Source organism: Pteropus medius, unplaced genomic scaffold (genome assembly GCF_902729225.1).
Source record: "Pteropus medius unplaced genomic scaffold, Ma_sr-lr_union100, whole genome shotgun sequence".
Lineage (NCBI taxonomy): Eukaryota > Metazoa > Chordata > Mammalia > Chiroptera > Pteropodidae > Pteropus > Pteropus medius.
The window spans coordinates 3,519,210-3,535,796 of NW_024346065.1; the positions used below are offsets into that span (position 1 = coordinate 3,519,210).

The 16,587-nt window shown below is 36.9% G+C and overlaps 1 protein-coding gene and 1 long non-coding RNA gene across 4 annotated transcripts in view; one reads left to right on the plus strand and one right to left on the minus strand.

The window, feature by feature from the left end:
- The window catches only part of EXD2 (exonuclease 3'-5' domain containing 2), a 67,516-nt gene that overhangs the window by 17,680 nt on the left and 33,249 nt on the right, over nt 1–16,587 (plus strand). For 2 of the 3 annotated variants that reach the window (XM_039875348.1, XM_039875349.1), the window contains one exon: nt 7,271–7,390. The gene's annotated coding sequence lies outside the window, so the exon portion shown is untranslated. Of the gene's footprint in view, nt 1–7,256; nt 7,391–16,587 lie in introns of those variants that run through there. The other variant, XM_039875346.1, reaches the window with a different exon arrangement.
- On the minus strand, nt 6,678–7,879 carry LOC120612788 (uncharacterized). The gene is made up of 2 exons (XR_005655536.1): nt 7,702–7,879; nt 6,678–7,425 (listed from the first exon to the last, which is right to left on the minus strand). It is a non-coding gene; the product is annotated as an uncharacterized LOC120612788 (long non-coding RNA).

The following is a 16,587-nucleotide window of genomic DNA, read 5'->3' on the forward strand; positions in this document are numbered from 1 at the left end:
AGCAAGTACCATATTTTAGTTCCTTTGACATTTCTGTAGGAAGATTTTTTTCAGTGAAGGAAGAAGAATGCTGATTTACATTCTGGAGCAAGACCCTCTTCTCATCTCAACCCATAACTTTGAGTACACTGGTATAATTGGTATTTAGAGATGCAGCTTCAGACTGGATATTTGGGAATCATTATCTTGTAAAAGAAAAAATCCAAACTAAGATTAGGATGCAGTCTTTCTGCATGATGTAATTTACAGTGTCCTTCTAGGAAGAAAGAATTTCTTCCTAGAAAATGACTATACAAAATTCTAATAAACTAATGGGGCTAAAACTTCTGAGAAACCAGTTATTTACCCACTCACCTTTCAGTTAAAAGTGCAGTGACTTTTACTAAACATTATTTCTTTGTGTGTCTAATATAAAATAATTGTCTAACCAATTTCCTTTTCTCCCAAATATCCCAACCTAAAGTAAATCTTGCACTTCTTAAAGAATAATAGTTAAAAGGAAAATCATGACTCAGGTATAGATATGAAATAAATACATGCCAAAGATTTAATTGAACTCATTAATTAATGAGGGAACTGAAAAAGATGTTACAATCAGTTCAGAGGAAAATCCAAAGACCAGATAAATATCTAAGCGCATCAGAAATGTTAAAATCAACATTCCTAATAGATACAAAGTTGGCTTATTATAGGGCATAGGGATGGGATGCCAATAGAAACTTCAAGTAACAGAATTTATTTTCATGTCTAAAGACAATAATTATTTGCATTACTATCTGTTTTCTACAAATTAGCTTATATTTCTTCAGAGTTGTAAAACAGTTCAAAGACAATAAAAGTCATAAACTCCATTAAATCTGAAAAGAGGGAAAGGTATGTTTAAAACAATGCATAATTTTTGATTTCCTGATAACCTTTTGGTCCATTTAAAAATATCTCATATTTTCTCCTACATCCTACGATAGACCTTCTCCCTTGTTACAAGATAGTAACAAAATTTTGATATATGCTCATAACGAAATTATCTCAAAATTTTTCTTTAACATTGGCTTCTAACATTGGTTGTTGATTGAGAGAAAAAGTAAATAGTTTTCACTGAATCTTCATATTTTTAGTATGGCACCCCTATCCTTAACTAGACTTTACTCTCTTCAGGGAATCATCCTGAGCCTTCTTTCTTGCCTGAGCCAGAAGGGACAGTTACTTAGGAACTAAGGAATGGTGGTCTAACTGCTTCTGAAATAGACTTTTAATCAATTATTCTGCTTTTAGTCCCAATTTAACCCCTGCTTCTTGAGGTACCTGGTGTTCCCCATCCTTGAGCTTTTTGGTGGTTCTCTGGGAGGAAATCAGGCTTGCTCTTGGCTTGCCCTTTGACAGATGATGAGTCTGCTAAGATTTCCCACAATTCTTTTGCTTTCCAGCTTCCAAAATGTTCATGATTTTATCTCCTATTCTGTTTTCTGAGAGACAAACAGATAATGGCTAGACCATAAATGACAATAGAACTCTGACCCATAACCTTTGCAGCCACCAGCCTGGGAAAGCAAACCACAGCCTCTGAGACAACCAGCTCAGAATGGTCTGAACTGAGTCACCTTCCTCATATTTTGCTCCCACTTTCAGCACAGGACCAATCAGAGAAAACCAGTCCAATAGCATAAGCCTGGCTTCTAGTTAGCACACCTCTAGCTTCCCCATGACAGTGACCTCCAATCAGAGCATATCTGAGGCCTTCTCTCTTTTTTTTTTCTTTTTTTTCACTATAAAGTTTTCACACTCCTCTGCCTGAGTCCTTCGAGTCTCTGCCAAACACAAGTGATGGTGGCTGACTCCCTACGACAACAAGCTCTGAATAAATAGCTTCTGTTTGTTCTCATTTGGGTGGTCTTGTCTTTTTTAGATTGAAGTTTTGTGTTTTTCTCATTTTTTTTGAAGGGATTTCAGGAGGAAGTGGAGTTAAATGTGGACCAATCCATCATCTTTAACTGGTGGTCTTTTCCTGTGTGCTCTTTTCTCTGTGACTTAGATAGATGTCAGCAATCCATCCTTTCCCCTCCAGCTCCAGAAAGCCTAGAAATAACCTTTGTCTGTTCCTCTTGCAACCTGTATGTAAAATTTAACACCTATTCATATTCTAAAGAATCTATTGGAATAAAAGCATTAGAGAATAATAAGACTTTGTTGAACCTTACCTACGATGGATGAGGTTGTATAATATGCATATACCCCATAGCAAAGAACTTAAACTTAACTCCCCAAACATTTTAAACATTTCTTTCTCCCCTCAAGTCTGTCGTCTGAGATGACTTTGTCTTTTTCCCAGGAAGTTTGGAGCCTTGCTGACTCCTTCATCTCTAATTGATTCCCCTAAATCTTCTAAATCTTCACCTCTTTGCCCTACAAAGCAGTTCAGCTCAGCCTCCAATCACATCACTCACAGCAGAACAAATGCTGATTCACCAGCCTTTCAAACCCTATTGTTAGGTTAACGTGTCTCACTGGAGATGTGTGTGTCTCACTCTCATTCTAAGGAGCCTTCATGAATTTCTTCAAAACGAATACAGACATCTGTTCCCAAGAAGTAGTCTCATTCCAGCTCCTTGGGAGAAAAAAAAAGTTCCCTATATCTCTAAACCACCAAAAAATATACCTTTTCTCACTTACTAACAGTCTTTTTGTTTCCAACTAGCTTGCAAGCTTCTTGAGTGAATAGCTACATATTTTTATAATCTGTACTGTACCTAATAGTATTTTAAAAGTTTATGGATCAGTGAACAGAAAGGATGGATAGAATTTCAATGAAAGGAAATAGGTTTTTCAGAAAGAGCCTCTTTAGTGGGTCCTCTAAGTTTTGACTTTATCTTCAACACAGTAAACAAGCAAATAAGGTGTCATATTAAAAATCTTTATCGTGTATCTTCCATGCTGAACACTCTATTCAACAGGTTTTAGTTCTGTGTGGCATGCATTCATTATTAAAACCTTTCTTTTCCTGTATCAGTTAGGGATTGCTACAATATCATATGGTGTTACTGCCTACAGTGGGATGGGGTTCTACGTCACACTTCACTATCATGGTTTAAAAAAATTAGTTTATTTTCACATGTAAAAGAAGTCCAGAGGTAGGTAGTTCAGGGTTAGTATGGAAACTACAGAAGGCATAAAGGACCCAGGCGTCTTCTTTCTCTCTACTCTACTTTCCTAAGCATCTTCAAGGTGCCGCTGCAGTCTCAGAGAGCTGTTGGAGCGCCAGCCATCAGGCCCTAGTCTTAGCAATAAATAAGTGGAAAGGCAACAATAAAAAAGTGAAAAAGGCCTATGGCAGTTGTCTGCATCCATTTTTAGAACTTTACCTGAAGTCCAATGCAAAAACTTTTGTTTATACCTCGTTGGCCAGAAATTAGTCATATGGCCATACCTATTCCCAATGGAGACAAAAAAACACGTAAGTGCAGTTTTTAAATGCGCCCCTGCCCCGAACAGAAGGAGAGAATGGATATTGAGTAGGCCACTAGCACTTCCTGCCACAGTTCCTCTGGACTTTTCTGTACATGATATCCTAGTGCTTGGCATTAAGTTGTCCTTGGAATTAGTGAATAAATGAATAAAACATTTTTAGATAAATAGAGCAGTTCATGGTGTGAACTTTTTTTTTTTTTACTTTATTTCTAGAGCAGTTTTAGGTTTACAGAAAATTTAAACAGAAAGTACAGAGAGTTCCTATATACCACCCCAGTTTCCTTTATTATTAACATCCTGCACTGGTGTGGTACCTTTGTTACAACTGATAAACCAATATGGATACCTTATTACTAACTGAAGTCCATAGTTTATTTTAGGGTTTCCTCTTTGTGTTGCACAGTTCTATCGGTTTGACACATCGCATAATGTCATGTGTCCACTACTACAATATCATATAGTGTCACTGCCCTAAAAATCCTCTGTGCTCTACCTATGCATCCCTCCCTTCCTCCTCGGAAACCTCTGATCTTTTTACTGTCACCATAGTTTTGCCTTTTCCAGAATGACATATAGTTGGAATCATACAGTTATGCACCCTTCTCAGACTGGTTTCTTTCACTTAGCAACATGTGTTTACATTTCCTCCATGTCTTTTTGTGGCTTGATAGCGTATTTCTTTTTATCACTGAATAATATGTCATTTTATGGATGTACCACAGTTTGGTTATCAATTCACCTATTGAAGGGCATCTTGGTTGCTTTCAATTTATTACTAAAGCTGTTATAAACATTTCTGCAGGTTTTTGTATGGACTTAAGCTTTCAACTCATTTAGATAAATACCTAAGAACATGAATCTGGATTGTATAGTAGAACTATGTTTAGTTTTATTAAGAAACTGACAAATGTCTTCAGAAGTGACTGTACGATCTGCATTCCCATTCTGCAATGAGAGTTCCTATTGCTCCACATCCTCGTCAGCATTTGGTATTGTCAGTGTTTGGATTTTAGCCATTCTAACGGAATTTAGCCATTCAGTGATACTGGTATCTCATTGTTGTTTTATTTTGCAATTCCCTAATAATATATAATGTTGAACATCTTTTCATATGCTATTTGAATATCGTATATCTTTTTTGGTGTGGTGTCTATTTAGATATTTTGTTTACTTTTTAATTGGGCTATTGAGTTTCAAAAGTTCTTTGTGTAGTCTGGATAACAAATCTTTATTACATATATATTTTGCAGGTATTTCCACCCAGTCTGTGGCTTGTCTTTTCATTGTCTTATCTAATCAATTTTTTTTGGTATAAAGTCGTTCATCATATTTTCTTGTTTCTTAAACCTCTGCTATATTTTATGATATCCTCCTTTTTAGTCCTAGTATTAATTTGTTGCTATTTCTCTTTTATCTGGATCAATTTCACAGGACTTTGTTTTATTACTCTTCTCAAAGATTTATTATTGATTTCTAACTTAATTGTAATATGGTCAGAGAATGAGAGCAGTTCTTTTGCAATTTGTAGAAAGTTGCTTCAGTGGCCTAAATCGAAACTAATTTATGTTTCAAAAGTATATGTGTTCTCAAAATGCTGGGTACAGAGTTTTATACATGTTCTTTAGACAATGTTAATAGTATTGAAGACATTTCTGCAATGACTAGTGATTCTTGGATGTCTTCGTATTTAAGAGTGCTATAGAGTGAATGTTTTATGTCTTCTCTAAATTCATATGTTGAAAACTAACTCCTAATATAATGGTATCAGGAGGTGGAGGACTTGGGGGTGATTAGGACACGAGGGGGGAGCTCTCATGAATGGGATTAGTGCCTTATAAAAGAGGCCCAAGAGAGCACACTACCACTTTGGCCAAGTGAGGACACAGTGAAAAGAGAGCTGTCTATAAACCAGGAGGCAACCACTTACCAGACAATAAATCTGTCAACACCTTGGCCATGGACTTTCTAGCCTCCAGAACTGTAAGAAATAAACTTCTGTTGCTTATAAGCCATCCAATAAATGGTATTTTGTTATAAACAGCCCAAATGGACTAAAACAAAGAATGAGGTACTAAAAAGCTGGTTGGAAAATCTTTACGCACGGATGGGACTTGTTGACTGGGCCTTCAATGTAGGGTGATTGCTCATGGATGCAGACAGTTCATTATGGGATCCTCGAAATGTCAATATTCTGCCATTTTAACCTAATTTGTTTTCTAAAATTATATTGACATTTGTCTGTCTGCCATTATCTTCTCTCCTGTTCTTTTTCTTTGGGTTTGTAAACTTTTCCCTTCCTTTCATTAGAAAAAATTTTTTATTGAAGTTTATATTCATTCAGAAAAGTGCCCACAAATATGCAATCTGAACACACATGTAAACGAGCACTCAGATGAAGAAATAGAACATTATCGGCATTTCGTGAGCCTCCCCATGTTCTCTTCCAGAGTCATTACTCCAAGTGTAAGGACTACATTGACTTCTAACAGCATGGATATTTGAGTAGTTTCCAGTTTGGGGCTATTGTAAAGTATGGGTAGGAACTTTATACATGGCCTTTTAGTGAGCTTATGTACACATTTCTGTTGGATATACACCTAGGAGTGAAATTGTTAGGACTAAGACTATGCATATATTCGGCTTTAGCTTATACTGCCAAACTGTTTAACAAAGTGATAGTACAATTTATGTTTCTTTCAGCAGCATATTAGAGTTCTAGTTGCTCCACAATCTTGCCAAGATTTGGTATTTTCTGTCTTTTTCATTTTAGCCTTTCTGGTGGGTATGTAATGGTATCTCATTATGATTTTAATTTGCATTTACTCTTTACTATTTGCTTCATTTACTCTTTACTATTTGCTTTTTATGTGTTTCAAGATAGAGCAGATTAAAATGCAGGGTATTAATCTTCTTTATCTACCAGAAATTTTCCCTTTATGGATACTTTTCTAATGGAACTTAGAACCTTCCTCTTGTACTGGAGATAATGTAATGCAGAGGGTGAGGGCAACAAGCTTTGCAATCAGATATACTGAGGTTTGATTCCCAGCTCCACTGCTTACTTGTTATTTTATTTAACTTTTCTCAATTTTATGGAAAATGGCACTAATAATACTACTGCCTCATCAGGTTATTATGAAGATTAAATGATAAAATATGTAAAATGTTTTGCAAAGTTCTTAGCACACTGTGATCACATAGTCAACAAATGGCAGTTATCTCTTATAGTTTATGCACATCTTTTTTCTTCTGATTTACACGTTCTTTGATAAAGCAATAGCACATAGTTACATGTTAGCTGCCTCAAATATAATAGTTGCTGATAATAGTTGCTGATAAAAGTGGCTGAATGAACGATTTTAAACAGAAGGTATTGTTACTTTAAGATGTCATAAATTATAATGGCAATAGTACAAAATACACCGCTAATGAGTAATACATTATTATTAGTAGTAGTAGTAATACATTATTTAGACAAGTGTCTCTCTTGTTTACGTTCATCATTTAACTGTTAAAATTATTGCAGTTCAGAAACACTACTGGAGCTGATTAGTAATGATGACAAATAGATGTCCCACATTGCATTTGTGAGGGTTCCAGAGGTTTCTCCCTTCAAATCCCAAACTAAAACAAACAAAATTACCACGCCAAAAAACAAAAACACCACTTTTCTGAAGAGACGTTAAGCCTTTCAAACAGACCCTTTGTTCAGCAGTGGAAAACCGGAGAGGCAAGAGCTGCCCCAGCAGCTTCCGTACAAGATGGCGCCGCCCATTTGTACACCCCAGCTGAGATTACGTCTTCCTAGCCCGTCGCAGGAAGTGGTTTCGGCCCCAGTGGATCCGGGTGGGTGCGCGCAGGTGGCTGCAGAGGTTCCAGTTCTTCAGCGTGCGGTGCCGCAGGTGTTCGAGTGGTATCTGAACCGCAGGTAAGTCAGGATCAGGGGTCGGCGAGGCCTTTCACCTGGTTTGTGCGAGGGGCGGACGGGGTTGCCAATGCAGATTGAGGAGAGGGGACGTGGAGCTGGTAATGTCACCATGTGCGGGGGTGACTGATTGTGTGAACCCAGCAGTCCCAGGGCAACTTGGCCCTGCCCCTCTCCCCGCCCCCCCGGCGCGGCCTCCTGGCGCTGCTGGTTCGCGGCGGGGGTGGTTGAGAACCCAGGTGCGCGGCCCCCCCGCGCCGTCCCCAGACAGTCCCATCGTATCCCCTTATCCTCCTTACGAGCACCAACCAAACCTTCGTGGCTTCTTGACCCAGTAAAAAGGAAGCAGCGCGCGCAGCACCTGGCACCTCCTTGGGTGCTGCCTGTTCCACGCGTCCAGTTACAGTTCCCTCCCCTTGATTCATGGGGACCTACCCCCGCCTCCCTTTGTTACCACCCCTTTCTTCACATGCCACACCCGCTGCTTTGGGCCTTGCTGGAAGACACCTTTTTTTTTTTTTTTTTTAATCCCCATAACCTTGGAGTAGATCAAAAAACTAGAATGTTAATGATTATTTATTACAAAATTGATGCCTGCTCATTGAAATATAAACAAACCCAAACCTTCGTAAGCTTTCGATGTACTATTGGACGTAAACGAGCTCCCTTAGATACCCACTGCAAACACCAAATTATACCATATTTTTTTTAGTCATATTATAAGGACACTGAAAGGTTTTGTTAATTATCAGAATTAGAAAGTGCAGGAGAAAAGATTTAATAGGGGTAAGGAATGATTACTTTTTGTCAAGTTGAGCTTGTTTTAAAAATGCATGTATTCTTTTATATTTATTTTAGTCGTAGTCCATGCATACAATCTTGTAAAACATTCATGTAAAAAATTTAAACAAAATAGATTCTCTTTGACCTTTTTTCACTTCCATTTTTTTCTTCTTTAGGCTCTTGCCACAAAATAAGGACTGTTATCCGTTTGGGGTGTGTTTTTCTATTTCTTTTTCTTTACATTTATTGACAAGTGTTTGTACGTACAAGATTTATTCGTGTTAAACTTACAAAAGTGTATTTTACAAATATGGTTAATTCTACCTATTCAGCAACTTTTTGTGCTTAAAAATGGGTCTTAGAACTTCTTCAATATGTAGCGATCTACCTTATTCTTTCTATTTGCTCTATAAATTCCATAGTATGTTAAGATTCCATAGTATGTGAGATTCCATAGATTGCTTAGTTTTTCACCGTCAGACTGTTTTCACTGTGGCATAGAAAAGCCTTCCACGTCCCTCCAGTGTGCTCCTGTGAGCATGTCTCAAGAGTAGAGACCGCAGGTGGAATTGCTAGATGGCAGGATGTGGACATTTTAATGTGAAACTAGTTACTAGTTAGATTATTGTTTCATGGTTGTTAGCTATTTGTATTTCCTCTCTTGAGAAATGTCTCATTTCTATTGGGTTATCTTTTTATATATAGCAGTGTTTTAATATTTTGGATATTAATCTTTCGTTATGTATATATGTTTTATATATTACCAACTTAGTGCTTTTTAAAGTTGTTGCTTGTCTTTTAGCCATATGGCATTTTTGTTGAACCAAAGTTAAAAATTTTACATTTAAGTATATCAGTCTTTTACGTGTGTATTTTGTATTTTCTGGCTCTCATTCCCTACTCCAATGGTTCTCAAATAGGAGATATTTTGCCTTCTAGGGGCCATTTGGCAATGTCAGGAGACATTTTTTGGTTGTCCATTGGGGTGGTGAGTGCTACTGGCATCTAGTGGGTAGAAGCTAGGAATGCTGCTGAACATCCTACAGTATACAGGATAGCCCTCCACAACAAGGAATACTTTTGGCCTAAAACATTACTAGTTCTGAGGTTGAAAAACTCTACTCTACCCCGAGACAAAGCAGGGTTTTCTCTTATAAATGATGAGTGCATAATTATTTTCCAAACAGTGTCACTCTGAATAATATTTAGTCCAGTCTTGACCTCATTAATCTCAAATGCCACATTTATCATGTACTGATTTCTCACACTCACAAAGTCTATTTCTAAACTCCTGTTCTATGGCCTATCTTCCTTCCCTCTTCCCTCCTTTTCTTCCTCCCTTCCTTCCTTCCTCCACTGGCTATTAAGCCCACATCCTCCTCCCCTCACCACCTCCTCCTTCCTTCCTTCCTTCCTTCCTTCCTTCCTTCCTCTTCCTTCCTTCCTTCCTTCCATTCATTCTTCCTTCCGATACTTACATGACATGTGTTTCTACAAGGAGGGCCACCAACCGTACTTTAGAAAAGAACAGTTGTAATAAGTTAAACTGATCTGCTCAGATGGCTGTTTTTTTTTAGAAGAATTGCCTTTCTGAAATTTGCATTTCAGAAGATGGCCCAGATAATTGTTCTTGGAGAAGACCAAGTATTCATATCTCAAAGGTATAATGGAAGAAATGCAAGCTTCTTCTGAAAGGACTTTGGTTTCCTAAAGCCAATATTTGTCAGCCTTTTGAGGTGAATAGGGGAGGTTTTGAGATGGTAAAATGAATTGATGGGTTTTGAATAGTTTCTGTAGCCACACCTCTGGTCCTATAAAGACTTCATTTGTAAAGCAAGGACAGCTGTTTTTAATACCTCAAGAATTGAGTCACTACCTAAATGGTGGCAAAAGACTGACAAATCCATCCACCCATTGCTGGAATATTTCTTTACCTCTCAGTACATTTTTTTACCAGGCTCTGACATTTGCTTCCAATTTGGCCAAATTTCTGATAAAATAAAATTATTAAATCTTTTCAAATATCTTGTCAGATTTCAGCTGGGACAAACAGTACATATTTCTGGTGGTATTAAACAACCCCAACGGGGTGCAGAGGTTACTACTCCCTAAGATCCAGAGCCGCTGCCAAAGACAGCCAAAAGCAATTGGTCTGCAGGTGGAAAGGAAGAGACAATGTGAAATTTTATTTCCCCCTCTCTTTGGCCTCTGGATGTAATGCATTTAGAAAAACTTTTGAGGGTCCTCCCTGGGTTTAAGACATTCTGATTAATGCTCTTAGGTCTTTGACCTAGAAGTGAAAATTACCCCAGAAAGATCTGTAGCCTCAGGTGGTTTTATTTTAAAAAGGTAACTGTTCAATAGTCTTTTTAGAGTGGAAAGGCAGTTCAGACAGAGGGGTATTAGAATGAGTACTGAAATAGAGGATAGGGTGGAACAATAATAGTTAAGTTTGTCCTATGGTCTCTTGTCTTAGGTACCGCTTATGTTTTTAATTTTTCATTAGCCTTTTTAAATAAATCTTTCTGTGAAGCTACTTAGAAATTTTGAAAACTTTGGTGAACTTCTGCATGCCAATTAAAATATGTATCTCATTCTATTTGCTCAATTTGGGAATCCTTACTTTTACGTGCACTTTTTAAATGATTTTATCTAATTGGAATTTTCTTCATAATAGCCATTGTAATTTTAGATTATAATTTCCTTGAGGGCTGGCAGCAGTTTGGTAAGACTTTAGCCATAAATGGGTTTAGCTCACATTCCTGTCCGGCCATGTTGTGGAGCTTCCAACCCGACAGTTACCAAGCCAAATTCTTAGGACATAAAATTTTTAGATTGACTTTTAGTAAGATTTTGTGGCCTAATTTTCTATTTTGCTGGACCAATACCACAACATCCTATATTAAATATCCATTATACTTTGGTATCTAGTAGGGTAAATACTCCCCATGATTATTATTATTGTTATGTTATTGGAAGTCATATACTTTATCAGCTCATGTGCTCATTGTTTAAAAAACAATATTTGGGCGCTAGTCTTATCCTTTCCAGATTAATTTTAGAATCAGCTTGTCAAATAGTTTTTTTAAGTGGCTTTATTGAGATGTCATTCACACAATTCATTATTTAAAGTGTACAGTTCTGTGATTTTTAATATATTCACAGTTGTGTAGCCACCACCACATCTAATTTTAGAACATTTTTATCACCCCAAAAGGAAACCCATACCTATTAGCAGTTATTCCCCATTACCTGGCCCTAGGCAACCACTAATCTCTCTGCTTTATAGACCTGAGTATTTTGTATAAGTGGAATCATACAATTTGTGGTATTTTGTACTGGCTTCTTTCACATAGCGTGTTTTAAAGGTTCATCCATGTTGTAGCATGTGTTAGTACTCATTCCTTCTTGCTGCTGAATAAAATTCCATCCTGTAGTGTATTTGTTACCTGGGGCTACAATAATAAACTGGGTGGCTTAAAATAACAGGACTGTATTCTCTCACAGTTCTGGAGGCTACAGAGTCCAAAATCAAGTTGTCAGCAGAGGAGTACCATCTCTCGGAGGGCTTTAGCGGGGATTCCTTTTTGCCTCTTCCTAGCTACTGGTGGTTACTGGCAATCCTTGGCGTTCCTTGTTTTGCATCTGCTTAACTCCCAACTGCTGTCTCTGTCTTCACATTGTAATTCTCTCCGTGGGAGTCTGTCTCTGTGTCTCTTCTCCCATTCATGTAGGACACCAGTTATGTTGGATTAAAGGCTCACTCTACTCTAGGATGACTTCATTTTAACTTGATTACTTGTACAGAGACCTTATTTCCAAATAAGGCCACATTCACAGGTACCGGAGGTTAGAATTTCAGCATATCTATTGGGTGGACACAATACAACCTATAACATCATGGGTACGCTATATTTTATGCATCAGCTGATGAACATTTGGGTTGTTTCTACTTTTTGGGTATTATGAATAATGCTGCTGTGAACTTTTGTGCAGACATATGTTTTCATTCTTTTTGGATATATATCCCTAGGAGTGGAATTGTTGGGTCGTGGCAACTGTTTAATCACCTGAGGAACTGCTGAAGGGTTTTCCAAAGCAGCTGCACAATTTTACATTTCCACCAGCAATGTACGAGAGTTTTAATTTCTCTATATTATTGCCAGCACTTATTATCTGTCTTTTTGATTAGAGCCATCCTAGTGGGTATGAAGTGGTGTCTCATTGTGGTTTTGATTGCATTGCCCTAATAACACTGAGCATCTTTTTATGTGCTTATTGGCCATTTGTATATCTTTTTTGAAAAAACATCTGTTCAGATCCTTGAATTGGTTTATTTATCTTTTTATTATTTAGTTGTAAAAGTTCTTTTTATGTATTCTAGATACATGCCCTTACCAGATATTTGATTTGCAAATATTTTCTCCTATCCTCTAAGTTGTCTTTGTACTTTCTTGATGGCCAATTCAATTTTTAAAAAGTTTTTAAAAGTTAAGTTTGCATTGAATTCATATAGTATTTTGAGTAATTCTGTAAAACAATCTCTTTATTTAAAAAATAACATAATTATAGTATCTTCTGCAGAGGGTTGTTGAAAGAATTAAATGAGTAATGTATACATAAGTATGTATACATTTAAAGTGCTTGGCACATGATATGTGCTCTGTGAGTGATAGCTGCTATAATATATCTCTGCTCTTCCAGTCTTCTTCTTCTATATCTTCGGTAAAGTTTTCTAGTTTTCTTCCTATTGATTTTACATATTTCATGTTGAGTTTATACCTAGGTTTGTGTGTGTGCATATGCCTGGTCGTTTTGAGTAGTTGTAAAATAGTGAGTAGCCATTCTTTTAGGAACTGTGGTTCTTTTTCATTCTGCCTTCTTTTGCCGATTCGGATCTTCTTCCTTTCTTGGCTCTACTATCGTGAGTCTTCTAACAGATCTCCCCGTCTCTAGCCTTGCCCTCCTCCGATCTAGCACCCACACTGCCGGCATGGTGTTCTTTGAAATATGAGCCTGATCCTGTCACTCCCCCTTATTAATCTGTATTGGTTCTATTACCTATTGTTTTATCTTATAGGGTAACATAGGGCCCCTCATGACTTGACTTGTATCTACTCACTCTAGCATTATCTCTATTTCCTTTCTCGCACATTACACTCTAGCACAGAACTTTCCGGTAACAATATAATGTGAGCTCCATAAATAAAGTTTTTTAGTAGCCACATTAAAAACATAAGCAGAAACAAAGTAAACTTATTATTATTTTTTTTTAATGGTGACACTAGTTAACGAAATCCAGTAAGTTTCAGGTGTACAATTCAACAGGAAGGCATATATATATTGCATTGTGTGTTCACCGCCCATAGTTAGATTTCTTTCTGTCACCACATATTTGACCCCTTTTACCCCACCTACCTCCTCTCTCTCCTCCACACCCTCTGGTAACCACTAGTTTATTGTCTATGTCCCTGAGCCTCTGTTTGTTTGCCCTGTTTGTTTGTTGCTTTTAGGTTTATATCCCACATATAAGTGATACCATGTGGTTTTCAACTTTTTCTGTCAGGCTTGTCGCACTCAGCATGATTATCTCAAGGTCCATCTATGCTGTCACAAGTGGCAGTATTTCATCTCTTCTTATGGCTGGGTAATATTCCATTGTATATATGTACCACATCTTCTTTATCTAGTCATCTATTGTAGGACACTTTGGTTGCTTCCATGTCTTGGCCACCGTGAATAAAGCTGCTATGAGTATCGGTATGCAGATATCTTTTCAGATATGAGTTTTCAAGTCTTTGAGGTAAATACCCAGTAGAGGGATTGCTGGATCATATGTTAGATGAATTCTTAGTTTTTTGAGGAACCTCCATACTGTTTTCCATAGTGGATGTACCAATTTGCAGTCCTACCAGCAGTGTATGAGGGTACCTTTTTCTCCGCATCTTCTCCAATACTTTTTATTACTTATCCTGTTGATAATAGCTATTCTAACAGGTGTGAGATGGTATCTCATTGTGGTTTTGATTTGCATTTCCCTAATAACTAGCGATGTTGAACATCCTTTCATGTTAGTTGGTCATTTGTATGTCTTTTTGGGAGAAGTGTCTATTCAGGTCCTCTGCCCATTTTTTAATTGGATTGTTTTTTTGTTGTTGTTGTACGAGTTCTTTGTACATTTTGCATATTAGGCCCTTATCAGAGGCATTGCTTGCAAATGCAAGCAATATTTTCCCATTTAGATGGTTGTCTCTTTACCTTGTTGACGGTTTCTTTTGCTGTGCAGAAGCTTTTAAGTTTGATGTAGTCTCATTCATTTAATTTTGCTTTTACTTCCCTTGCCTTGTCAAATTCATAAAATCCTCTTCAAGTCCAAGGTCCTTGAGTTTAGTTCCTATGTTTTCTTCTATGCAATTTATTGTTGGTAAACTTACTTTTAATAACACGTTTTATTTAACCCTTATCCAAAATATTATTTCAACATAGATATAAAAAATCAATATGGAATTCATAGAGATAGAAAGTATAAGGAAAGTTATCAGGGGTTCGGGAAAGGGGGAATGTGAGTTTATTGCTTAATGGTACAGAGTTTCTGTTTGGGATAAGAAATAGTTCTGGAAACAGGTAATGGTGATGGTTGCACTACATTGTGAATGTACTTAATGCCACTGAATTGTACACTTAAAAATTGTTTAAATGGTAAATTTTGTGTTATGTATGTTTTACTACAATAGGAAAAGGTCACCTTAAAAATCAAAAGGAAATTATCAATAGGTATTTTTACCTTTTTTTCTTAGTAAGTCTTCAAAATTTGGTATTTTACTCTTACAGTACATGTTAAATTTGCTTGAGCTTTTTCATCTATGCCATGATGCTTCATGCCCTTCATATCCTTGCACATATTCCTCCCTCCGCTTGTAATGTCCTTCTCCTATCTGCCCTATGCACCTGGAGAACTTTTTGTTCATTTTTAATACCAGTACCAACCTCAGATAGCATTTGTTTCAGCTAGTGTTTCTGTTAATAATTTCTTCTTCGCCATCCCTGTACTTGTGTGTGCTTCTGTTGTTGGTGTTATCTTGCTGTATTGCACTTGTTCATTACATGTATTTCTCCTGTTCTGAATTCTAAATTTTTGAAAGCAGATTGTGTCTTTTAACTTTTTACCTAGAGTCTCAAGCACAATGTCTGGCTTATTGAAAGTGCTACTTACATGTTTGAATGAATCCAGCTGGCCAGAGAGACACACACACACACACACACACACACACACACACAAAACCTCTCCATATAAAAATGAATTAATAAGATTTTTTAATATTGCCAGGAATTCCCTCATATGGAGGTACCCCGATTGCTCCCTCAGTTATTCTGTGAGGCCTTTCTTTTCAGAGGCTGCACATGACGAGGAATCAGTTGGGAACCTGACTGTATGCCATATCTGCAGGGGCCCTTCTCAATGGAAGCAAATCAGTACTTTGTTTTTTAAGCTATTTCTAATTTAATTTAACCCCATTTTAACGTTATTAAATATGGAAATAGTGTGAAATGGAAAAATAAATTTTAAAATGAATTTATAAAAACATATTAGACGATGTTATTTTCTTTGAAAACGAAATTAAATTGAGAAAGAAGGCACAAACAAGATACAAGTTGGTCTCAAAGAATGAAACATTTGGCTGATAAACAAGATGAGATTTAGAAGAAAGAAATATAGAGTTTTGGATTTAAGTGCAAAATACAATTTCAAATATATAAAATAGAGAATTAGATGTGGTATCAGTGAATTTTAATTTACTACAAGCTTTGTATGACCCATCAGTGTGATTCTACTACTCAAAAACATGTTTCACACAGTATTAATAAAATATAAGTGGAATAAGTAATAGTAACAGTGTAGCCCATACCAGTTAGACCATGTCTCAAATATTGAATACAGACCTGGGTGTCAATTAAGAGATACATTGACAAACTTTGGGCTATTCAAAAGGATCTAGCTTGGACGATGAGTAGTCTATAAACTAGGTCAGAGGAACACTGGTTGTGTTAAGTAGAGTATACTAAGGGGAGTAATAAGAGCTGTCTTTACATATTTCACAAGCTCTCGGGGAGGGAGTAAACACTTATTTCAGAGGTTAGACTGATCATCAAAGAGAACAATTTCTGTGCGGTGAACTTTTACAGAATGTAAGGACTTTTAACCAAACTGCCTCTTAAGGTAATGAACTCTGTTCCTAGAAGAATTTGGGTAGAGACCAGGTCAGAGGCCAGGTAGAGATCTGTGTTGATTACCATGGAAAGATTCTTGAACTGTGTGGAAGCCAGATTTAGTTCCTAAACTTTAACTCTATGAGTCTGTGTTTTCCTTTGCTAGATAGATGTTCTGTGGTTTATAGAATACTAGTAGTAGTAATAGC